The 23,950-nt window shown below is 34.5% G+C and overlaps 1 pseudogene; it reads right to left on the bottom strand.

Moving 5' to 3' along the window:
- LOC149166652 (RNA polymerase II C-terminal domain phosphatase-like 3) overlaps nucleotides 1-13,012 on the bottom strand; it is a 52,682-nt pseudogene extending 39,670 nt beyond the window's left edge.
- Between the last annotated feature and the right edge of the window lie 10,938 nt (nucleotides 13,013-23,950).

Below are 23,950 nucleotides of genomic sequence, written 5' to 3'. Positions count from 1 at the left end.
TAAATACTTATGATGTTTTTTAGGTGGGTCCCAAGGCCTATGGTTGTTGAGGATCTCAATATTTCCTAAGTGAAGCCATCAAATAATTAATAAGATCTTAAAAATGGTCTTACTCATCAAAATGTCATAGAAAAAATAATTATCTTAAGATTTTGAATTTCTCCCAACAACAATGCTAATTATGAGTTTCTAATTTACATTGCTAATTATGAGTTTCTAATTTACATTTGGAATGTATATTCTAACACATAAAAAGATTAAACTACAAAAATCATTCTCATTTCCAACCTACCATTAATATCTCTCACTTCACAACAATTACAATTGCAAATATAGGGGTTCCCTTAATGCTCTTTTCTAATTTGTAATTTAGTCTTCACGAAAGCAGGCCATAGTAAGCAACATTAAGATGGATTCATAAAATTAGTTTTTCCCTATTGAGATATGGAATATTAAAACACTAAAAAAATAAAAAATGATAAAAATGGTTGACAAAATATTGTTATTGAATATTCAATTCAATTTTATAATTATGTTAATTAAAATTATATATTAATATTAAATAAAAATATTAAAAATAAATTAAATTATATATAATAAAAACAATAATAATTATTATAAATTATAAATTATAAAGTAAAAGTAATCAAATATATAGATCGAATCTTCGAATGTAAATCAAATTCTGGAATATTAGGAAAAAAAAATAAAAAAAAATCATACTTTCTATGTCACTGAACGCAAAAAAATCCTGAAAATTTTACAAATATGAATGAAAGATAAAGATAAGTTGCTTCACAAACCAATACAAAATTATGAACATTGTAAAAGATAAAGAGAGTGGAGGGAACAAATGCATATACCTGAGTTTTATGATTAATTATAATAGACTTCACTTTAGGATTAGTCAATAATATTCTTTCATTTTATGTGTTTACAATGTAATTAAATTATTAATCATATTGACAGGTTAATCATATTAATTATCATCCTCCTTCCATACACTTAATTGCTAAATAAATAGTTAATTGACTCCTAAAAAATACCTCTGGGTGGATTTTAAGTTTGACTCGTTCTCCTTGTTTCATGCGCTGGCCACCTGAAGAAGTAATCTCCATGTCCTTTAAATTCAAGATGAATCCTCCTCTTTCCAAAGAAGCTCAAAACTTCGAGATGGTCAATATCCGTGATTTGAATAGTCAAAACCAAACTTTGGAAAAATGAACATATGTTATTGGCTATTGCTTTTCATTTGGGGATGTTTTGCATCCTTTCAACTCTATATTATTGAATCAAAACATATGGCTAGGGATAAGAATAATTTTTCGATATCATACCCATGTTTTAGATCAAACTAAGAGTTGATGTTTTTCAGAGAGAAAACTAAGAGTTGATGTTATGCAATGGTAAAAGTCTAAATTCTTATCTCTATTGAAAAATCAAAACGTGCAAAATTTCACTACATTGGATTAAAAGATGTTCATAACATTTAAACTCAATAATGTTTTATGAGAATTTGTAAGCAAATCATATATATATATATATAATTTATTTTTTTTGTATTTATAGGAATTGGTAATTAGGTTAGTCTCATATTTATGTGATACGAGATTAATTCTTGTGCTCTACAATTTGTATTCTTTTCTGTAAATTGGGTTACGTCTAGGAAATCAAACTTTCGATCTCTTGCTCACAAGTCATCATTTTAATAATGATCACCAGCTAAACTACACCCTGAGGATTTTTTTCTTTATACTTTATTAAATAATTTGTGATTGATATATATATATATATATATATATATATATATATATAAAAAAAGTAAAAAAATATGTTCTATATACCATATCCATGTTTTAATTTTATACTAACTAATTTAATGTGATAAAATGATTTAACATAGAACTATTGATGATGATTCTCTTTGAGTTTCTGAGTTTTCCATTATGCTTAATTTAATATATGGATGTAACCCTTCAACTAAATATTTTGTAACGTCCTTGTTGGGACTCAGAAATGTCATATTTTCATCCACCTTTTTCTTCACTATTCCTTACATTTCATCATCCCATTAACCTTTTATCATATCATTTTCATAAATACATTTGGGTTTCACCTTCTTATTTTCCATTTTATTCATTTTTGTATTACAAGTGAATTTATGATTAAATATTAGAAAATATACATATTTTTATATATATCTCAAGAATATGTGAGTTTTGTGATGTGTAGGAAATATGTGAAGAATTAATTCCAAGAGACTTCTCAAATATCTCCTCCACCATATTAAGGAGATAATTATTCAAGTCTATTCCTAAGGGGAAGATCATGGAGGATTTGGTTGGCATATCTTATCCAAGATATGTGAGAGATGTGTGGAGGATTCAAAGGGATCATATTTTGTAATAATGGGAAAGTAGTTGAGAGTGCTTGAAAGAATATTGGATATGTAATTATGAGATGGTTATCTTCTTCATGTATATAAGAGAGTGCTTTCTCTTCATTTGAAAAAAAAAAAAAATATTAGCTTTAAGAGATAGTTTTGTAATTAGGAGAAGGGGATTCTTAGCTTTGATTCATATTCTTTTATTGTACACTTTCATGATTTGTCATTTGATTCTTGTAATATAATTTGAGATAACTTTATTGTTGTGAGCTCACATATGTTGTTTGTCATTCAAATTCTTCACATGTTGTATTTCTTTTCCAATTTCCTGCTTTCATAGTTAGTGTTTCAATGCTTTTCTATATTAGTTTGATTTCAATAATTTGGATTAGATTAGTTTAGTTCCACTTCAGTCCTACATATATAGTGCATGTGTCTCGTAAGTCTACGAACCTCGGATTGACAAATTAAATAGTTGGGAAAATACTACAACAGAATTAAATGATAATATTTTCACCCAACATTTTGGCGCCGTTGCCAACAATTCATATACAACACATCATATAAAGGGCCGAGAGGAAACGCACTGCATTGCAGGCTCGAGAGGAAAAACAAACGCACTGCATATTGCAGGCCCGAGACACCAATGCCATTTTGACGACCTTGACACTCCCGGTAATGCTAAAATAAATGAATAAACATTGATTTTCTTGGGTTGCAGAAAAATATTTACAATTTGTTGCTGTGAAAAATATGGAAGGCGCTGGCAAAACAACGATGGGAGCTTGAGCTCAAGAATTTATGAAGTAGACTTCGATGTGTGCATCCAAACTGCAGCTAAATTGTTCGATCAACTCCAGGCTGATGCACTTTCTGTCGTCAATAACTACAAATTTCCCACGCCATGAAGTGAGGAGGAGATAAAATTTGATCCAAGAATGGAGGCGACAGTTTAGCCAGATTTTAGCAACTAACTCCCGATTTCTCTGCATGCACAGATTTGATACATAATTGAAAGTATGATTTGGGTGTAGAAGGCAGAGGGATGCTTTTGGAAATGCACATTTGGTGCATGGACAAATGGAACCCACAACGTCCAGAATCCCTTTACCGTTAACATAGATGATGCAGAGAATTTATCACCACTTTAGTTGCCGCCGGATAGCTAGCGCTGCTTGGAGGGATTCAACGTTTTTGTATTCAATATTGATAATGACATCTATACGGTGGGAATCATTCTAATCAGGCCCTCACACTTAATCCACCAAGTTGAGGATAACTGTTTGGCTTTCAATCCTTTCAATGAATGGATTGTAGCTACGGGCTCTGTAGACAGAACTATGGACAAAGTTCTTCATACTTGTGCACACCACCTAGAAGAAGTGTTCCGCTGCGTCGACCTTCAGCTTGATACACGATTTTCCCCAAACTTCAGATGATGCATTTGAGGTAATACGTTTTTTATATGCATCTGCGTTTTCAAATACGATGTGAAATGGGTTTTATATCAGAAGATTTGATTGGGTTCGATTCATAAGAATCGATACAAATAACACCCATATCTAAATAATACCGTAGACCAAAATAAATTGCTCGAAGTGCAGAAAGCATCATTTGTTTGGAGTGATATCAATTGAATACAACGTTGTTGTTTGAATTATTGAGTAATGAAACACTATGCTTTCGACGTAGAAAGACTTTCACATCATTATATGGTGCTGGAGAAGGCCAACGAGGTCAATGCTTGGATTTTGTACAGAAACATTGAATTAAAATGTCTATTTTGGATGTCGATATCTGGTAAAAGTTTATGGTGGGTTTTGCATTTTCTGCAGTAAGTATGTCGAGCCCCAAATCTCCTCTCGATGCAACCAGGTTGAGCAACATTATGGAGAGATCCGCCCTCCATATACCGACACTGATGCTTTGATATCCAATGCTTGCGATAAAGTCATCGAAGATGAGTGAAAGCCAAAGATAGATAAGGATACGATAAAGCTCGAACAGAAGATCGTTCGCATGATGTTAAGTGGCAAAGGGGACGAATTGAAGCACAATTCCTGCAATTCTGTCAAGGTTGGGGAGCATCACATCTGTGTTGCCACTACGGAAGAGTGGACCGAATCGAGTGATTGAAAATGGAAATGGCTATGGCCAAGGTTGTACTGGTGAGCGTATGCCTTCAATTAGGGTTAGTTTTTTTTATTATTTTTTAGGGTTTTTAATTAGGGTTAGTTTTCTTATTATTTTCAATATTAGTTTTGTTTTTAATAAATAAATAAAAAATCGACATAAATAACAAATTAAAAACTTTTGTTTTTTTTTAATTCGTTATTTATTAAAGAATGATAAAAAAAATATAAAAATAATAATAATAATAACATAAAATTGCCCTCATTCATTTATAAACTAACTACTTGTTCCCTAACAAATACAAAACCTTTTCAAATGTTTTAAATCACTTTTCCTGCAAACCAATAAAAACATTTTGAAAAAGTATTGCACAATCAATGAGTACATTGCATGGGGACATGCAATATTTCTAGATTGGGGGGAAATAAAAGTATGTTGGATTTTATCATTTATTTTAAAGTGAATTTATGGGCAAAAGTTAGGATGTGTAGGTCAACGAGAAGCTTATGCAGAAAGCTCAACATTACGATGCGACACCCTTTTCATCCACAATTAGTGTAACTTCGAAAAATAATTAAAAAAATGGACATTTCATAAATTCTTGAAAATAAGCTAATTTGTTTTTGAGTCACTTCATACAGGAATGATCGATGGAGATGGCACACAAAGGTGACAATTTTTATGCAGGAATGGTGCTAAGTTTTTCAGAGTTGAAGACAATCTAATGCAAGAGTGATTTTTCGAAATCACAATATGCGTCATTGGACGCTTGAAGGAATTAATTCTTCACAACACATATCATGACATTTTCCACTACAAAAAAATCCTTTTGCATCGTGATTACTCACCTTTTTCCTTCCAAACGCCTAGACCATCCTTGTGTTGAAGCCCATTTTCCATTACCTTATCTTTCACGACTTCATGCACGCCTATTTTTCTGAATCACATACATTCCTTTATCCTTTTCAGTTTATTGCCTTCTAGTTTGCCTTCTGAATAAAACTCATTCCCTTTCCATGATTACATTGCCTTGTTTTTTCGCCATGCTGATCCACACTGCTTGTCCGTGAGTTCTTTCCATTTATAGTCCTACCAAATCTTTTTTTACAAACTTGTGTTGATTGATGTGGGATTCCTTAAGGCCCACCTTTCAACAAGTCTTGCCCCATCGACATCAGCACCTTATCTGGGAAATAGACTAGAGTTCCTTTTGGGTACCTTGAGACTTGCATGCCTTAATGGCAAGTTCTCTCGCTGACGATCATGGGAATACATCAATGTCCCTTGATCTTCAGATCTTGCAAGTGGCTCGACTTCAGCACATCCATTCGCACTTCGCAAGATGTACTCGGGTACCTTGGCACTCATTAACATCAATGGTGAGTTTGCCTCGCATTGGTTAATGGCATGCATCAATGGCTGGTAATCCAATGATTTCTTTTCATGCTCGACATCAACACATTCTTTCGCATGATCAGACTTGTACCATTAGTTTTGTAGCAGACAAAGACTATACACTTTTTCACGACTCCCTCAGCAGTTACAGCAACATGAATTATGATCTATGAGAGTACCACAGTTCCACTTTCAGCGTTTATCTTTTCCATGATTCAGCATCAACAGTTTAGATTCCTTCATTTCCCAGGATCCAGTTACAACAACATCAGTCACATTTTCCTGATCCAGCAGCAGCAGCTACATTCCTATTGCATAGTTCATCATTCTTGGGTAAGTAGAGGTATGTTGTTTTCTAATCTTTAATCATGCAATTCCTTATATGCTAACTTGAATATTTTGGAAAATTCCCTCACCATGCTACATTTCCTTTCATGAGCCATGTCAAGTTGCATGAGGACATGCAACCAATTTAGTTGGGCGGGGAGGGGGGGGGGGGGGGGGGGGAACTATATTCACTAATTCACTACATATTCACTACCATGATTCCATTTCTTCACCACTATCACTCCATTTTTTTTCTCATTTACCATTCACCAACATTTATTTTCCAACGATACTTTGTTGCACTTTGCTTCATACGCAATATTGGCATGCTTCATTAATATTACAAAAGGGCTTTCTTATGCACATTATGATTTCCAGTGAGTGTTTGCATTATTATTGAAGAAAAGAGAACATAAAACGAAATGAATGTTGTTAACACAAGAACCAACATTCTTTGTATTCATGGTTGTCACACAAGAACCAACCATAAGAAAATGTAAGTTGTTACTCATGTCTTTCACATATCCTAGAAACATTCATTATTAAAAGACATCATCATGTAAAGCCAAAGTTCAAGATGCCAAATGTTCTTAAAGAGACCCATGCATGGTTGCATGAGGACATGCAACAAGTTCAGTTGGGGAGGATGTTGGGACTCAGAAATGTCATATTTTCATCCACCTTTTTCTTCACTATTCCTTACATTTCATCATCCCATTAACCTTTTATCATATCATTTTCATAAGTACATTTGGGTTTCACCTTCTTATTTTCCATTTTATTCATTTTTGTATTACAAGTGAATTTATGATTAAATATTAGAAAATATACATATTTTTATATATATCTCAAGAATATGTGAGTTTTGTGATGTGTAGAAAATATGTGAAGAATTAATTCCAAGAGACTTCTCAAATATCTCCTCCACCATATTAAGGAGATAATTATTCAAGTCTATTCCTAAGGAGAAGATCATGGGGGATTTGGTTGGCATATCTTATCCAAGATATGTGAGAGATGTGTGGAGGATTCAAAGGGATCATATTTTGTAATAATGGGAAAGTAGTTGAGAGTGCTTGAAAGAATATTGGATATGTAATTATGAGATGGTTATCATGTATATAAGAGAGTGCTCTCTCTTCATTTGAAAAAAAAAAAAAAAAAAGATTAGCTTTAAGAGATAGTTTTGTAATTAGGAGAAGTGGATTCTTAGCTTTGATTCATATTCTTTTATTGTACACTTTCATGATTTTTCATTTGATTCTTGTAATATAATTTGAGATAACTTTATTGTTGTGAGCTCACATATGTTGTTTGTCATTCAAATTCTTCACATGTTGTATTACTTTTCCAATTTCCTGCTTTCCTAGTTAGTGTTTCAATGCTTTTCTAGATTAATTTGATTTCAGTAATCTAGATTAGATTAGATTAGTTCCACTTCAGTCCTGCATATATAGTGCATGTGTCTTGTAAGTCTACAAACCTCGGATTGACAAATTAAATAGTTGGGCAAATACTACAACAGAATTAAACAATAATATTTTCACACAACAGTCATACTCCGACATCTACCCAAATAACTGGCCAATCGGGGTAAACATGTGACGAGAAGTTACTATGATATGATTCAACCTTCTAAGTCACCTTAAGGAAGTGGAACTGACAGAAACACACCATACAGACCTTCCACATCAGCAACAAGACTCTCGGGAACCCTCCCAACCTCTCAGGTAACTAGCCCTTGGGTCCCACTAAGTTTCAGTAGTAAAAAATGATGAAATTAGTGACCAAGTGACTAAAAACGTTAGTCCTCACAACTTTTCAAAGTGAAACACTACAAAAAATGAGCAATCTTAAGTGATTCAACTCAAAACAACTAACATAAATGACTAATTTAGTCTCAGGTTAAAATATACGACTAGATAATAAGTAATGCAACTAAAAATGACTAATTTGAATGACTAATTTAGTTTAGTAACAAAAATACGACTACTTAAAAAGTACTACAATAATACAAATTAGTCATTTATGTTAGTCATTTTAATTGTGCACTGTTTTTTTTTGGATTGTGATTCCTTTCTCTTACATGTTGTGATAGCTTGTTATGTTATAAATATAGATGATATTGATGTAACCTTTGACTCAATTGGAGGGTTATAATACATTAAATAGGAACTTTATGAGATGGTTATTCTTCCATTACAGAGGCCTAATTTGTTTGGGCAGAGCAAGTTCCTTAGTTCTTCGGTGTTTTGGTGTATGGCCCTTATGGAACTAGGAAAACATTACTTGAAAAGGCAATAGCAAGAGAATCATGGGTTGATTTCATCAATATAAGGCTAGCCAATCTTGCACTAAAGAAAACTCGTATTAATATAGCACTAGTACAAAATGGCTAATTAATTACTAAAAAATGACTAAAATTTGCATACAAATGACCATTTTTCAGTCGGTGACCAATAGTAGCTAATTTATAGTATCTTATAATGCGACTAACTTTTAGTCATATTTATCTTAGTCATTAATTAGTTGCCTCAATTTTATCATTTAGTAGTATATTTAGTCATAAATTTTGTCATTAATTTAGTCATTGATTTAGTCATTAATTGCACAATTAATGACTAAATACACAACAAAATATACTACTACATGATCACCTGAAAAAACCAAAAATGACCAAAGAAATATGACCAAAATGTTGGTCGCCTTATAAGATATTGTAAATTAGCTACTAACAGTCATATATATGGAAATTTTAGTCATTGTTGGAAACCAATTAATGACCAAAAAAATATGACTAAATTTTGGTCGTGTTATAAGATACTATAAATTAGTTACTAATAGTCGTATATATGAAAAATTTAGTCATCATTTGTAATCACAAATTTATCATTTACAGTAGTCATTTATCTTTTTTTAGTAGTTCCATATTCATCATATAAATGACTGATTTAGTAGTTTATATTCATTTCATTTACTTTCATTAATAATCATTATAAACGACTAATTTAGTCATCGTATATTCATTTTATTTGTGTTCATCATTAGTCAATATAAACTACTAATTTAGTATTTTTAGATTGATTTTATATGTTCATTATTAATCAACATAAATTATTTAGTATTATTTTGTGACTAAATTTAAAAAAAAAAATGTCATACAATGTGCATGTTCATCTAATATGAAAACGCAAAATTACATATGTTAATTACAACACTAAATAATATCAAGTACAACTGTAAATAACTTCAACCACGAACTATATTATATGAAATTTCAAGTATAACAATATGAATTTCTAACTTAATATTGGTTAAACTAGAATTTACAAATGAAATATTGTTTTATCACTTTAAAACATTATCATTATTTTTCCAAGGCATTGCAGATGAATTCACCAACTCTAAAGGCTTGACCATCAGTCTGTATGTGTGTGTCTCATGCAGGATATTGGCTTTGAGGGTATCACTAGATTGGTTCTATTTTTTCTCTCTTTTTGTATTTGTCGCTCCAGTGTTATTAGTCTCCTCTTTCTACAATTCTTACTTTGATATCGTGTGCAAGAAGGGTCATACTCCTGTTTTCTTCCATATTCCATAGCTCCAATGACTGCAATCAAACATAATAAATATTAACAAATCACATATCTCAATCACAACATCTATCATTACCAACTCTTACAAGGAAAAATCTCACATTAAATAAGTAATAGTTTTGAAGTCAAATATTGAATGTTACTAACCTGATAGCATCCAATTACCAAAAGTTACCAACTCTTACAAGGAAAAAAACCCATATTAAATAAGTAATATTTTTGAAGTCAAATACCAAATGTGACTACTTGATAACATCCAATTACCAAAACTTTTGGATAGCTTGGATGAAAGCCACATGAATGGAATTTATTTCCACTACAGCTCAGTTCATGTACACATTTACCACCTTTTCTAGCATGAAAAACCACACCCTGACATAATCCTCACTTACAACTACAAAATATTCTCCACTTGTATCTCAACAAACTGAGTGTACAGGCTTTGTATGCCTCTAAAATAATAAATATATTAAAGATACCAATCATTTCCAAGCATTTATTTATCTAAATCTGATAAATGTTTACAGCCACTGAAGATATTTCTAGAAAATATTTAAAAAATTAGAAGATATGGGCATCACATGTGGAAACTGCAGATACCTTAAGTAAACCAATTTAAGCAAAACTAAGAGAATCAACAAACTATGAAGCTTCATCCAATATTACTTAAAATTTTAGTGTACATATTGTACCTCCACCTGGGAAAAGGAATTTCTCCCCTTCTTTCCTCAACCAATGTTGATTTGGTTTTCCATTATTGATCCATTCATTGACTGATCTATAATGCTAAGTGATGAATGCACCCTCTAGATTCAATATACCTTTACACATATGCACACCATAAGTGTTTTGATACATCACCCCCACACTAATTAGTTACTAAAAACGTGGGAAATTTGGTGCACTGTCAAACTGAGTTAGTCCTGATGTTAGAGTAATGCATGAATCAATATTGAATGGTTGGAATTTTTTTTTTGTATGATTTCAATAATTTTCTTACACCCACCTTCGTTGTGTACACTACAAAGTAAAGATTTGAGTTTTCAAGTGCTCAATTGAACTAAGGTTGTAGTTTCAAGTGATAATATTCAACACTAAAATATGTGTACATGAAATTTCAAAAAGAAAATAAACACTAAAAGGCAGTAGAGATACACTCTTATAGCTACCTGTCTTCAAATGGAATGTATGGAACCCAATTCATTTTCATTTCCTTCATTGGTACTACTGTTTCACCTTCCATTTGAACAAACTTAATTCCAATTTTATCAGAGGGTGGAAATGGGGATGTAACCTATTCAGAGACATGTCATGCTTCTTTGAAAACAAATTCTAATTTTACACCCCCTTCCAAAGTATCTGACCAAATGTATCCACTTGATTTTCTTCTTTCATATTCATTTACATCCTGAAAAATATCAGTTTCAAAAACCAAGACAACCCTAATATCTCTAGATCATAACGCACATCCATATTTTCCACAAACCATAGGAATTAATACTCTCTTACAATTAGACCAGTAGTTTTAATATATTTTTTTTCTTCTTTCCATTCTTGATGCACATAAAGTGATCTTCTATTAGTTGGTAAACAAGCATGCATATTCAAAGACCAACATTACTTGGTAAATGATTTTTCATTTCTAATGTTAGTATTCTTTTGACAAAAGGTAAAATGCATACCTTGTCAGTCCTAGGGGCAAGGGCTACAACATGATACACTTTTTCATCAATTTGTGTTGTGCATACTGCACCAAATTGTTCATCCATATGCCACAAAGAGTGAAGATGTGGCTATGCTTCTCTAAATGGAAAAACCCTATTGAAAACCACTTTACAATTTTTTAAAACTTTTTGTTGTTCAACTACAAGAAATTACAAGACATCCACTTCATGCAACTATTTATTTGAGAAAAAATTGTGGTGAATTATCTCAATCACCTATGTTTGAATTGAATGGTATATGCATTAGAAACACAACAATACAATGTCAACTCAAGAAATATCTCTAAATTCTGTGTCATGAACACAATGTGTGTTATATTTTAATTTTTAGCATCTCACCACTAAAGAAGATGTCAGTGTTCCATCCTCTGGCTTCTCATCAACATATACTTCTAACAATGACAACCCTAGAAATCCAAATTGGCACCTACCACAGGGAAAATGCATGTATATATGCATGGGAGTCTCTTAGTTTTAGGAACAGTAACATATATCTTTAACCACCACTTTTGAAAGAAAAACATTAACAACTATAAGGTCTTGATTGGACACTAAAAAAGAATTGAAATGAACTTACCTTTCGACCACAATTAAAATATATCTATGATGAGGCCAAACCCTTGCAGAATCATTGATAATTACTACTCCATATTCCATTCCAAAAACGCCATCTAGATCTTTACTTTTAGGTAGCCTATCATCTCCATCTAGATCAGCCTCATCACCCTTCAAAATAACACGTCGTGCAAATAAAGTTCTTGTGGGATCAAGTACTTTGGCCATCTCTATGGCATAAACTTTATTGCCCATTGTCTAAACATGTTGTTCATACAACATTCTTTCTTGGAACATAAATGATCAAAGAATGAATTAGATGAAATAAAGAATAGATCCATCTATTGGCATGCATAGAAGTTTCCAATTCCACATTGTAAATCAAATGATGCCTGTAAGAACTACAGTTTGCAAAGATATTAATAGTTCAATCCAAATTATAGTAACCTTGTCCAAAAAATTTCAGATGTTAGGCCACAATTTAGTCCACATTCCCATACAAGGAAAGAAAAAAATCTAATGTTGAGGTTTCTCTTGGTCTTGCTCCTCCTCCTTCCTTAGAATTTCCTCATGCACATGATCTATTTCAATAAATTGTTGGGAAAAAAAAATTCACGAATTAGAAACATTTATATACTCATATTACCATGAATCAGTTCATTTACTTCACATCCCTCTTTTCCTAGGAATCGCCAGAATTATAACAAGATGGCTTATATTTAATGAAACCTTAGCTAAATTTAGAAGTGTCTGATCATGGCCCAAAACAAGGCAATGTTTCTTGGCACTAAACATCTTATTTTTTTCGTCAATTCTCCATGTTGTTCCTGCTGGATTGCAACTCATTTCTCTTCACTTAGCCCTTCCAAGAGATGATCCACATCAACCCAAGGATTCAAATTTTTTTTTGTGAAGTGGTATTTTCATCTGAAAAACTCTATGAGGGGTATAACCATGCTAGAATACTTTGGAAGTGTTATGTCCTGTGTAGTATCTTCTTTTCAAAATTTAGAAGATTCAATGAATTCTTGATCCATGTCAATGGGGTCAATTTCTCTAATTGATTGCCCAACAAACATCTGTGATGATAGAACTCATAATGTTTTCATGTTAGAATTTTTTAGCATTTCAACAATTCTTGCAAGATTTTCCATGAAATTATGTTCAATATTAGCCAAATACGGAACCTGTTACAAATTTGGACCCATATTTGTAGTTGTTGGTCCTAAAGCCATACATATCTACCTTCTCACTAGGATAAAATGTTTACCTATCCCACTCAAGTTCACATTATCATTACCTGAATTCATGTGAAGAATATGACAAGGATCATGAGGTTTCATCTGAGGCTTCCCAGAGTCTCCAACCTGCCCAACCAACAAATAAAATAAATGATGAATAATTCATCCAAAGGAATATTGGAAAAAAATAGAATATATATTTAAACGATGCAACAAGTTACATTTTAAATGGCTTAGAATTGAAGTCACAGGTTTCTCTTCCAACATAAAGAAACAATGATCCAACTTCCAAGTCATATTTTCAAAGACCACCAATTAATCCAATACAAATCACCAAAGCCACATGCCTTGGGTCACTTCAACCCACATATATAGAATGAAATGAAAACAAAATAAATATATTTTCCACTGTTACATCTCTCAAATAGTCATTACACACAAGATACAACTCAATTAACTATGTTGAATCACCAACATGTCTTACTGTGGAAGTTCCTTGAGTGTCAGGTTTGGAAGAAATTGCTAGTGCTTGCAATGTCTTTTTATGTTGTACATTTGAATTCTTTAGTGTGCTTGGGTCAAATGTTATTTCTTTCCCAGATGTAGAAACAAATTCTCTACTAGGACCTTACTAGGGAGGATTTGTCTGTTGACATTGATAAGGATTTTGTGCAGGTTGTGCTGACAAACTTCTATTGTTCTTGCTTAATGAGGTGTATAAGCGTAGTTGGGTTTACCATTATATCAATAAATACAAAAGGTCTATTTTATTTCTCTTCTCTCTTCCTCACCTATAGATGGAATCCTTGGATTTAAATTGATATATGTACTATTTGGTTGAATTTGATTGGCTTCAAAAACAGGGTCCACTGAAGTACTTTCCTGATAGAATCATTTAGTTTTTTGTCTTTTGTTTCTATTTTCAATAGTGACATTTTGTGTGTGTAGCAAAAATACTATTACTATAACTTCTCAAATTAGTGGACCTTGATTGGTCTCCATTGTTTTCTATTTCCATTTTTGATTTATGATCCCAGTTAGTAGGTGTTGGAATAATGGTATTATGTTCAAGCCAACCACCACATCTAGATGTCACAACTAAATGGGCCATGGATAAAAAAGTGTGTTCCTATCTTGGTGTAAATAGAGTAGTCACACATCTGGGGGTTTCATACATCCTTCCTAAAGTGTTTGAGTAGCAACATGGCCAATGTATCACTTAGCACGACCTACTAGTGAAGGACAAGGGACCACAGATGGAGACCAACTTCGATAAAGAAGAGATCATCATGTAAACCTAGTAGGGAACTTCCACACCGCAGGTCCAAATAGTGGTGTTTCCCATCACCCCTGATGAAGCCACCTTCATTGGAAATTATTTGAAACAAATGTTGAAAAGACTACTACCAGGTGTGGATTTCTAGAAACCATAGGGGCACATATTCCCCTCATGCATATAGAGGATGACCCCAGAAAAAAAATCTTGCGTACTATAATCGAGTAGAAGGGCTAGTAGTTTATAGGAACTTCAACATGTTAGGGGGAGTATTTCTCGCAGCATCACCAATTGTCACCCACAAGGATGGACAAGGACTTAATTGAAGAACAAGCATACGCATAATAAACAGACCTTATACCTAAGCAATAAGAACTAGGATAAATGCAGATGTGTGAGCTACACTTTTTAGGCCCCACTTCCCCTTTGAAGTAATTTTTATCCATGACACATATTCAACTGCTGGCCAGTGATCCAAAATACCGGCTAAGAATCCTATGGGTTCGCTAGGAACTGGATATCTCCCCATAACTTATTGAAGAAACATATAAGTCATCTAATAGTACAGAAAATCCCAATTAGAGTCTCCTTTGTGATCTGAGCAATCATTCACAAGTGGCATTCCACTAAACTAGAATGCCCCTGAAGGCATGCAACAAGGACAATTCACCCAAAATGTTATGCCTTTAGCTGACTTGATGTGTGTCATCAGAGTGAGCACAGAAGAGGCTCTGGTGAGGATGGACCAAACAGAGCAGTTCATCATAGAGCTACAACAAGTAAATAAAGATCTCAATATGCAGCTCACAATGGTCACAACAGATCGAGATTCACAATTTCAGATGTGACAGTAGGTGGAAGTAGAGTTGGAGGCAGTCAAGGGATGATTAGAGTATATGTGGTCAGATTTGTGGGTAACCAATCTAGAATTTATACCTTATTTCTCCAAAACAGAACAAGTTGATACCCTCTACTACTCATGGGGCTCTATGAAGCAACACACAGAAGAAAGCACAGAGAAGGAGCAACATATTCAACAAACCATGCAAAGGATCACTCAATGCTTAGAGGAATGTGCCATGCTCTAGTAGCAGTTAGCACAAGTAGCCACAAGTAGGATTAATATAATCCTATCATTGTCCCTTTGGAAGTGTTATGTCTTGTGTAGTATCTTCTTTTCAAAATTAGAAGATTCAATGAATTCTTGATCCATGTCAATGTGGTCAGTTTCTCTAATTGATTTCCCAACAAAAATCTGTGATGATAGAAATCATAATGTTTTCATGTTAGAATTTTTTATCATTTCAACAATTCTTGCGAGCTTTTCCATGAATAAGGAACCTGTTACAAATTTGGAACCAGATTTTTAGTTGTTGGTCCTAAAGCCATATGTATCTCCCTGCTCACTAGGATAAAATGTTTACCTGTCCCACTCAAGTTCACATTATCATTACCTGAATTCATGTGAAGAATATGATAGGGATCATGAGGTTTAATCTGAGGCTTCCCAGAGTCTCCAACCTGCCCAACCAACAAATAACGTAAATGATGAATATTTCATCCAAGGGAATATTGGAAAAAAATAGAATTTATAGTTAAATGATGCAACAACTTACATTTGAAATGGCTTAGAATTGAAGTCATGGGTTTCTCTTCCAACACAGAGAAACAATGATCCAACTTCCAAGTCATATTTTCAAAGACCACCAATTAATCCAATACAAATCACCAAAGCCACATGCCTTGGGTCACTTACTTCAACCCACATATACAGAATGAAATGAAAACAAAATAAAATAAAAATATATTTTCAACTGTTACATCTCTCAAATAGTCATTACGCACAAGATACAACTCAATTAACTTTGTTGAATCACCAACATGTCTTACTGTGGAAGTTCCTTGAGTGTCAGGTTTGGAAGAAATTGCTAGTGCTTGCAATGTATTTTTATCTTGTACATTTGAATTCTTTAGTGTGCTTCGGTCAAATGTTATTTCTTTCCCAGATGTAGAAACAAATTCTCTAATAGGACCTTACTAGGGAGGATTTTTCTATTGACATTGATCAGGATTTTGTGCAGCCTGTGCTGACAACTTTCTATTGCTCTTGCTTAATGAGGTGTATAAGCGTAGTTGGGTTTACCATTATATCAATAAATACAAAAGGTCTATTTTATTTATCTTCTCTCTTCCTCACCTATAGATGGAATCCTTGGATTTAAATTGATATATGTACTATTTGGTTGAATTTGATTGGCTTCAAAAACAAGGTCCACTGAAGTACTTTCCTGATAGAATCATTTAGTTTTTTGTCTTTTGTTTCTACTTTCAATAGTGACATTTTGTGTGTGTGTAGCAAAAATACTATTACTATAACTTCTCAAATTAGTGGACCTTGATAGGGCTCCATTGTTGTCTATTTCCATTTCTGATTTTTTATCCCAGTTAGTAGGTGCTGGAATAATGGTATTTTGTTCAAGCCAACCACCACATCTAGATGTCACAACTAAACATGCCATGGATAAATAAGTATGCTCCTGGATTGATGTAAATAGAGTAGTCACATAGCTGGGGGTTTCATACATCCTTCCTGAATGTTTGAGTAGCAACGTGGCCAATGTATCACCTAGCAGGACCTACTAGCAAAGGACAAGGGACCATAGATGGAGACCAGCTTTGATGAAGAAGAGATCATCTAGGGAACTTCCACAACCCGGGTCCAAACAACGGAGCTGCCCATCACCCCTGATGAAGCCACCTTAATTGGAAAATATTTGAAACACATGTTGAAAAGGCTACTGCTAGGTGAGAGCCCTCTCAAGAAGTTGTAGATGGTGAAGCTACTCTCCAGCAAGACTTATTCTCTTCCAGTAAAGGATACTCTACCACCACAATAGACAGAATAAAAAATTCCAGTCATAGTGCCCTTGGTGACACAAGTCTAGTGGTGTTTCCACCTCCATGGAGACACCTTCCAGGCCCACCTAACAGAGTTGCCTGCTAAGACTCTATCCTCGGTCTATGAAATATTGTGAGAATTTGGATTTATGGAAACCACAGGGGCACATATTCCCCTCGTGCATATAGAGGATGACCCCAGCAAACAAATCTTGCATACTATAATCGAGCAAGAGGTCTAGCAGTTTATAGGAACTTCAACATGTTAGGGGGAGGAATTCTTGATCCATGTCAATGTGGTCAATTTCTCTAATTGATTTCCCAACAAACATCTGTGATGATATAACTCATAATGTTTTCATGTTAGAATTTTTTAGCATTTCAACAATTCTTGCAATATTTTCCGTGAAATTCTGTTCAATATTAGGCAAATAAGGAACATGTTACAAATTTGGACCCAAATTTGTATTACCTAGTCCTAAGGCCATACGTATCTCCCTGCTCACTAGGATAAAATGATTGTCTGTTCCACTCAAGTTCACATTATCATTACCTGAATTCATATGAAGAATATGACATGGATCATGAGGTTTCATCTGAGGCTTCCCAAGGTCTCCAACCTACCCAACCAACAAATAACATAAATGATGAATAATTAATCCAAGGGAATATTGGAAAAAAATAGAATATATAGTTAAATGATGCAACAAATTACATTTGAAATGGCTTAGAATTGAAGTCACGGGTTTCTCTTCCAACACAGAGAAACAATGATCCAACTTCCAAGTCATATTTTCAAAGACCACCAATTAATCCAATACAAATCACCGAAGCCACATGCCTTGGGTCACTTACTTCAGCCCACATATACAAAATGAAATGAAAAGAAAATAAAAGAAAAATATATTTTCAACTGTTACATCTCTCAAATAGTCATTACGCACAAGATACAACTCAATTAACTTTGTTGAATCACCAGCATGTCTTACTGTGGAAGTTCCTTGAGTGTCAGGTTTGGAAGTAATTGCGCTTGTAATGTATTTCTATGTTGTACATTTGAATTCTTTAGTGTGCTTCGGTCAAATGTTATTGCTTTCCTAGATGTAGAAACAAATTCTCTACTAGGACCTTACTAGGATGGATTTATCTATTGACATTGATCGGGATTTTGTGCAGCCTATGCTAACAACCTTCTACTGTTCTTGCTTAATGAGTTGTATAAGCATAGTTGGGTTTACCATTAAATCAATAAATAAAAAATGTATATTCTATTTCTCTTCTCCCTTCCTCACCTATAGATGGAATCCTTGGATTTAAATTGATATTTGTAATATTTGGTTGAATTTGATTGGCTTCAAAAACAAGGTCCACTGAAGTACTTTCCTGATAGAATCATTTAGTTTTTTGTATTTTGTTTCTATTTTCAATAGTGACATTTTTTGTGTGTGCAACAAAAATACTATTACTATAACTTCTCAAATTAGTGGACCTTGATAGGGCTCCATTATTGTCTATTTCCATTTCCAATTTATGGTCCCAGTTAGTAGGTGTTGGAATAATGGTATTATGTTCAAGCCAACCACCACATCTAGATGTCACAACTAAACAGGCCATGGATAAACAAGTATGCTCCTAGCTTGGTGTAAATAGAGTAGTCACACAACTGGGGGTTTCATACATCCTTCCTGAAGTGTTTGAGTAGCAACGTGGCCAATGTATCACCTAGTAGGACCTACTAGCGAAGGACAAGGGACCACAGATGGAGACCAGCTTTGATGAAGAAGAGATCATCATGTAACCCCAATAGGGAACTTCCACACCACGGGTCCAAATAGTGGAGCTGCCCATCACCCCTGATGAAGCCACCTTCATTGGAAAAGATTTGAAACACATGTTGAAAAGGCTACTGCCAGGTGAGAGCCCTCTCAAGAAGCTGTAGATGGTGAAACCACTCTCCAGCAAGACTTATCCTCTTCCAATAAAGGATACTCTTCCACCACAATAGATAGAATAAACAATTCCAGTTGCAGTTCCCTTGGGGACACAAGTCCAATGGTCTTTCCACCTCCATGGAGACACCTTCCAGGCCCACCTGACAGAGTTGCCTGCTAAGACTCTATCCTTGGTCGATGAAATACTGTGAGCATTTGGATTTCTGGAAACCACAGGGGCACATATTCCCCTTGTGTATATAGACAATGACCCCAAAAAACAAATCTTGTGTACTATAATCGAGCAAGAGGGCCAACAATTTATACGAAATTCAACATGTTAGGGGGAGGATTTCTCGCAACATCATCAATCATCACCCGCAAGGATGGATGGGAACTTAACTGAAGAACAAGCATACACACAAGAAACAAACCCTGTACATGAGCAACAACAACTAAGATAAATGTAGATGCGTGAGCTACACTTTTTAGGCCCCACTTCCCCTTTGAAATAGTTTTTAGCCATTGTACATATTCAGCTACCGACGGGTGATCCAAAATACCAGCTAAGAATCCTATGGGTTTGTTAGGAACTGGATATAGCTCAATACCTTATTGAAGAAACATAGAAGTCATCTAATAGAACAGAGAATCCCAATTAGAGTCTCCTTTGTGATTCAAGCAATCATTCACAAGTGGCATTCCACTGAACTAGAATGCCCCTGAAGGCATGCAACAAGGAAAAATCACCCTGAATGTTATGCCTTCAGCTGACTTGATGTGTGTCATCAGAGTGAGCATAGAAGATGCTCTGGTGAGGATGGGCCAGACAAAGCAGTCCATCATGGAGCTACAACAAGTAAATAAAGATCTCAATATGCATCTCACAGTGGTCATAGAAGATCGATATTCACAATTTTAGATGTGATAGTAGGTGGAAGTAGAGCTCGAGGCAGTTAGGGGATGATTAGATCATATGTGGTTAGAGTTGTGGGTAACCAATCTGGAATTTACACCTTATTTCTCCCCTGTGGAACAATTCAATACCCTCTACTACTCATGGGGCTATATGAATCAACACATGAAAGAACGCACAGAGAAGGAGCAACATATTCAACAAACCATGCAAAGGATCACTCAATGCTTAGAGGAATGTGTCATGCTCCAGTTGCAGTTAGCACAAGTAGCCACAAGTAGGATTAATATAATCCTATCATTGTCCCACTGTCAGATTATAGAATTGGTCCACCATATCATTGTCTAAATCGGTCTACACCTATTCAATGAATCTATATCCCTACGAGGGGTCCAAGGTTTGGACTACCTTCTTTTCAGGCTTCTTAAAAGAAATCATCCACTATTTTAGATTCAGGATAGCATCATTTTCAAAATCCCAATCAATCCCTAGCAATACATGATAGAGGTCCTTTTCATCCAAGATATCAATTACTTTGAAATCCACATAGGTCTTCACTCCATCTAGATTCACTTCCATATGTTCCAGCCCATCGATCAGGAACTTCCTTGAGCAGTTCACTAGATGTAGCTGAATCAGTGAGTATAGGAGCTTCAGATGCCCTATGAATTCCCATGATTTTTGCTTCTTTTTTTTTATTTCTTTTTTTCATGTTCATATTTGATCCCAGATCTAGCATAACCTCTTCATTTTTGTATCCACCTATCAGAGCAGTGTGGCAGAACACCTTTCCAGATCTCTTCTTTTGAACCCAGCGCAGAGGTAATTCATCATCTTAAATGGATGGATTAAATATGTGCAAGCAGAGACCTTCACTTTGTTGTTGACTTATAATCCTCCAATATTATGAGGAAATTATTCAACCAACCTTGAACATCGTCCTATGTGGGGTGTAGAGGGGTATTATGGCACCTGCTCGGTAACCTTCCCATTGGTATTTGCAGCACTAGAAGAGTCCCAGTTCCCATATCTCATGTCAAGATAGTGTCCTTGATCAAATTCATTCCATATTTGAAGTATTCCTTCCGCTGAAATGCACCAAATGCAACAACATCCAACTGAGATCTTTGAATCTGTTCAAGAACCACAGTGCCCACATATACACCCATTTTAGCACACCCTCTGGCCACACTTTTGGTGAGGCCTTGTAGAAAAAAGCTGACTCTGCTACCATGTTGTGGCTAGATTCTATAAATAAATAAAGAACAAACTCTTGGATCCTTAATCAAGAGACCAAATTCACAAGGTACCCACTATAATTTGTTTTTTCATTATCCCCATATGTTGTATTTCAAAAAGCTAGGTGCATTATAAAGCACCTTAAAAATAGAGACACATATTATGTGCCTAAAGATGATGTGACACTAAATCATTCCATGAATCCAAGTTGTATAACAGCCTTGCTACAGTGTATCAACACCAAGACAGAATGAAACTCAGAACCGACCAACCTCATTTTAATAGCACGTTGAAAACTGAACAGACCCGTAAAAAAAACCCAGAACCTATCCCAAGTCAATGAGTTGGTCTACCTCTAAGTCATATGCCATTTATGATGGGGTACTATAAAATGATGGTTTGCTTTCAATATATTATATGCATTTTTTTGGTAGAAGTGTAGCTTGCTCTCTCTAATGAGGAATAGGACTGTTATGAAACTAGCTCACAAAAAGATAGAAAAGAAATATCAACGCCTTAGAAATCAGCCTCTTCGAGGGGGCAACCTCCTTTACATTACACAAATGAATAATTCTTCGATGATACAAATGACAAGACCTCCTTTCTATATATAGGAGTCTAAGGGGTCATAATATAATTAGAGCCGACATAACAATAATAATGTAAGGGCAGAATAATAACAATAGTTGGCTTCTATGGGGCACAATAATAACAATATCTGGACTACATGGGCACACCAATATAATAATGGGGTTGTACTAATAATAATAAGGGTTTACACTAGTAGTATAGGGACCTAACATGCCCCTCTCCTTCAAAAAGTGTTGTCCTCAACGCTTGAGTAGTTCTTCATGCTTCCGTATAAAATTCTCATCCTTCCATGTGGAATCTTCAGCGGGTAAGTTCTTCCATTTGATGAGATACTCTAAAATTGATCGATTTCGTCGCTGTCGACTTTTCGGTTCTATGAATGCTTCAGGTTCCAATATGATTTTTCCTTCCTTGTCAAGTTTTGGCAATATTATTGGAACTGGGATCTTTGGCAACTTTTGAATGAATTCCCACCCTTCTTCGCCATTCATCCGTTCATCCCTTTCTTTGTTTATCAAATTTGGTTGGATAATTATACCAACCTCTACCATTTTTGCAACCATATGTTCAATTTCACTCCTTTGGGCATATGGATATCTATAAGGCCTAATGTTTGGAGGAACACTTCCTAGAATCAAATGAATACCATGATCATGATCATGAATACGTGGGACACCTTTGGGAGTCTAAAATACCTTGGAAGGATTGTCCAAGACTTTTTGGAGATCTAGAGAAATATATGATTTCTATGTGGGAACCATTAGCGAACATAATTGTGCAATTACACCTCGTTGTTCTTTCTTTAGAAGCTTTTTCATTTCATTCAATTTGATTATCTTTCCTGGTTTCCCTCTGATACCCATTAATTCAACTTCCTTTCCTTCTGAAGAAAATTTCATTAAAATTTATTGAAAATTAAAAGCTATTGTACCTAAGGATTGTAGCCATTGGACTCCTAGTACAACATTAGTACCACGCATTGGAATGGAAAGCATTGGGCTATTCAATACATATTCTCCCATGGATAGCTTGATATTATGGCACTTTCCAGAGAAATTTATGGTTCCTCCACTTACAACCGTCACTTGACACTCTAGTGCTGGATATAGGAAGAAATTCAATTCCTTGGCTATCTTACAATGAATAAAATTATGGGTACTACCCGAATCAATCAACACTATTACCTTTTTCTTCTTGATATGTCCTTCTATATTTATAGTTTGAGTAGTGGTAATTCCAACCAATGCTTTACAAGATATCATCGGATTCATTTCTTGTTTCTCTAGGGTTGGTTCCTAGTGAGTATCTTTTTCTTTTGATGTTTTTTGATACTTTTCTTCCCGATATTTCACTGCTTGAACCTTCTTCTTCTTGATATGTCCTTCTATCTTGAGAGTTTGAGGAGTGGTAATTTTTGCCATTGCAATGCAAGATATGGTCTGATTCATTTGTTCTTTCTCTAGGGTTGGTTCCCGGTGTATATCCTCTTCTTTTGATGTTTCTTGATCCTTTCGTCATTAGAAGGCCTTTTTTTGTAGCAGCTTTGTCCCACCTTCCTTCAAACCTTCAATGTCTTTCTTCAAATCTTCCATGCCTTTCTTCCAATATGCTTTCATAGCATTGATATCAGCTTCCATGGCATAGATAAAACTATTTATATTTTTCTTCTCTAGAATATCATTTACCCTTATATTCAATTTTTGAAAGTGCTCAATTTGCTCTGCCATTGAACCATTTTGTTT

This window comes from Pinus tabuliformis, chromosome 5_1 (assembly GCF_031772625.1).
Source record: "Pinus tabuliformis cultivar Carrire ecotype Pingquan chromosome 5_1, CPIR1, whole genome shotgun sequence".
Classification (NCBI taxonomy): Eukaryota; Viridiplantae; Streptophyta; class Pinopsida; order Pinales; family Pinaceae; genus Pinus; species Pinus tabuliformis.
The sequence above is the reverse complement of the archived record's forward strand: the minus strand, read 5'-3'. Positions and strand labels throughout refer to the sequence as shown.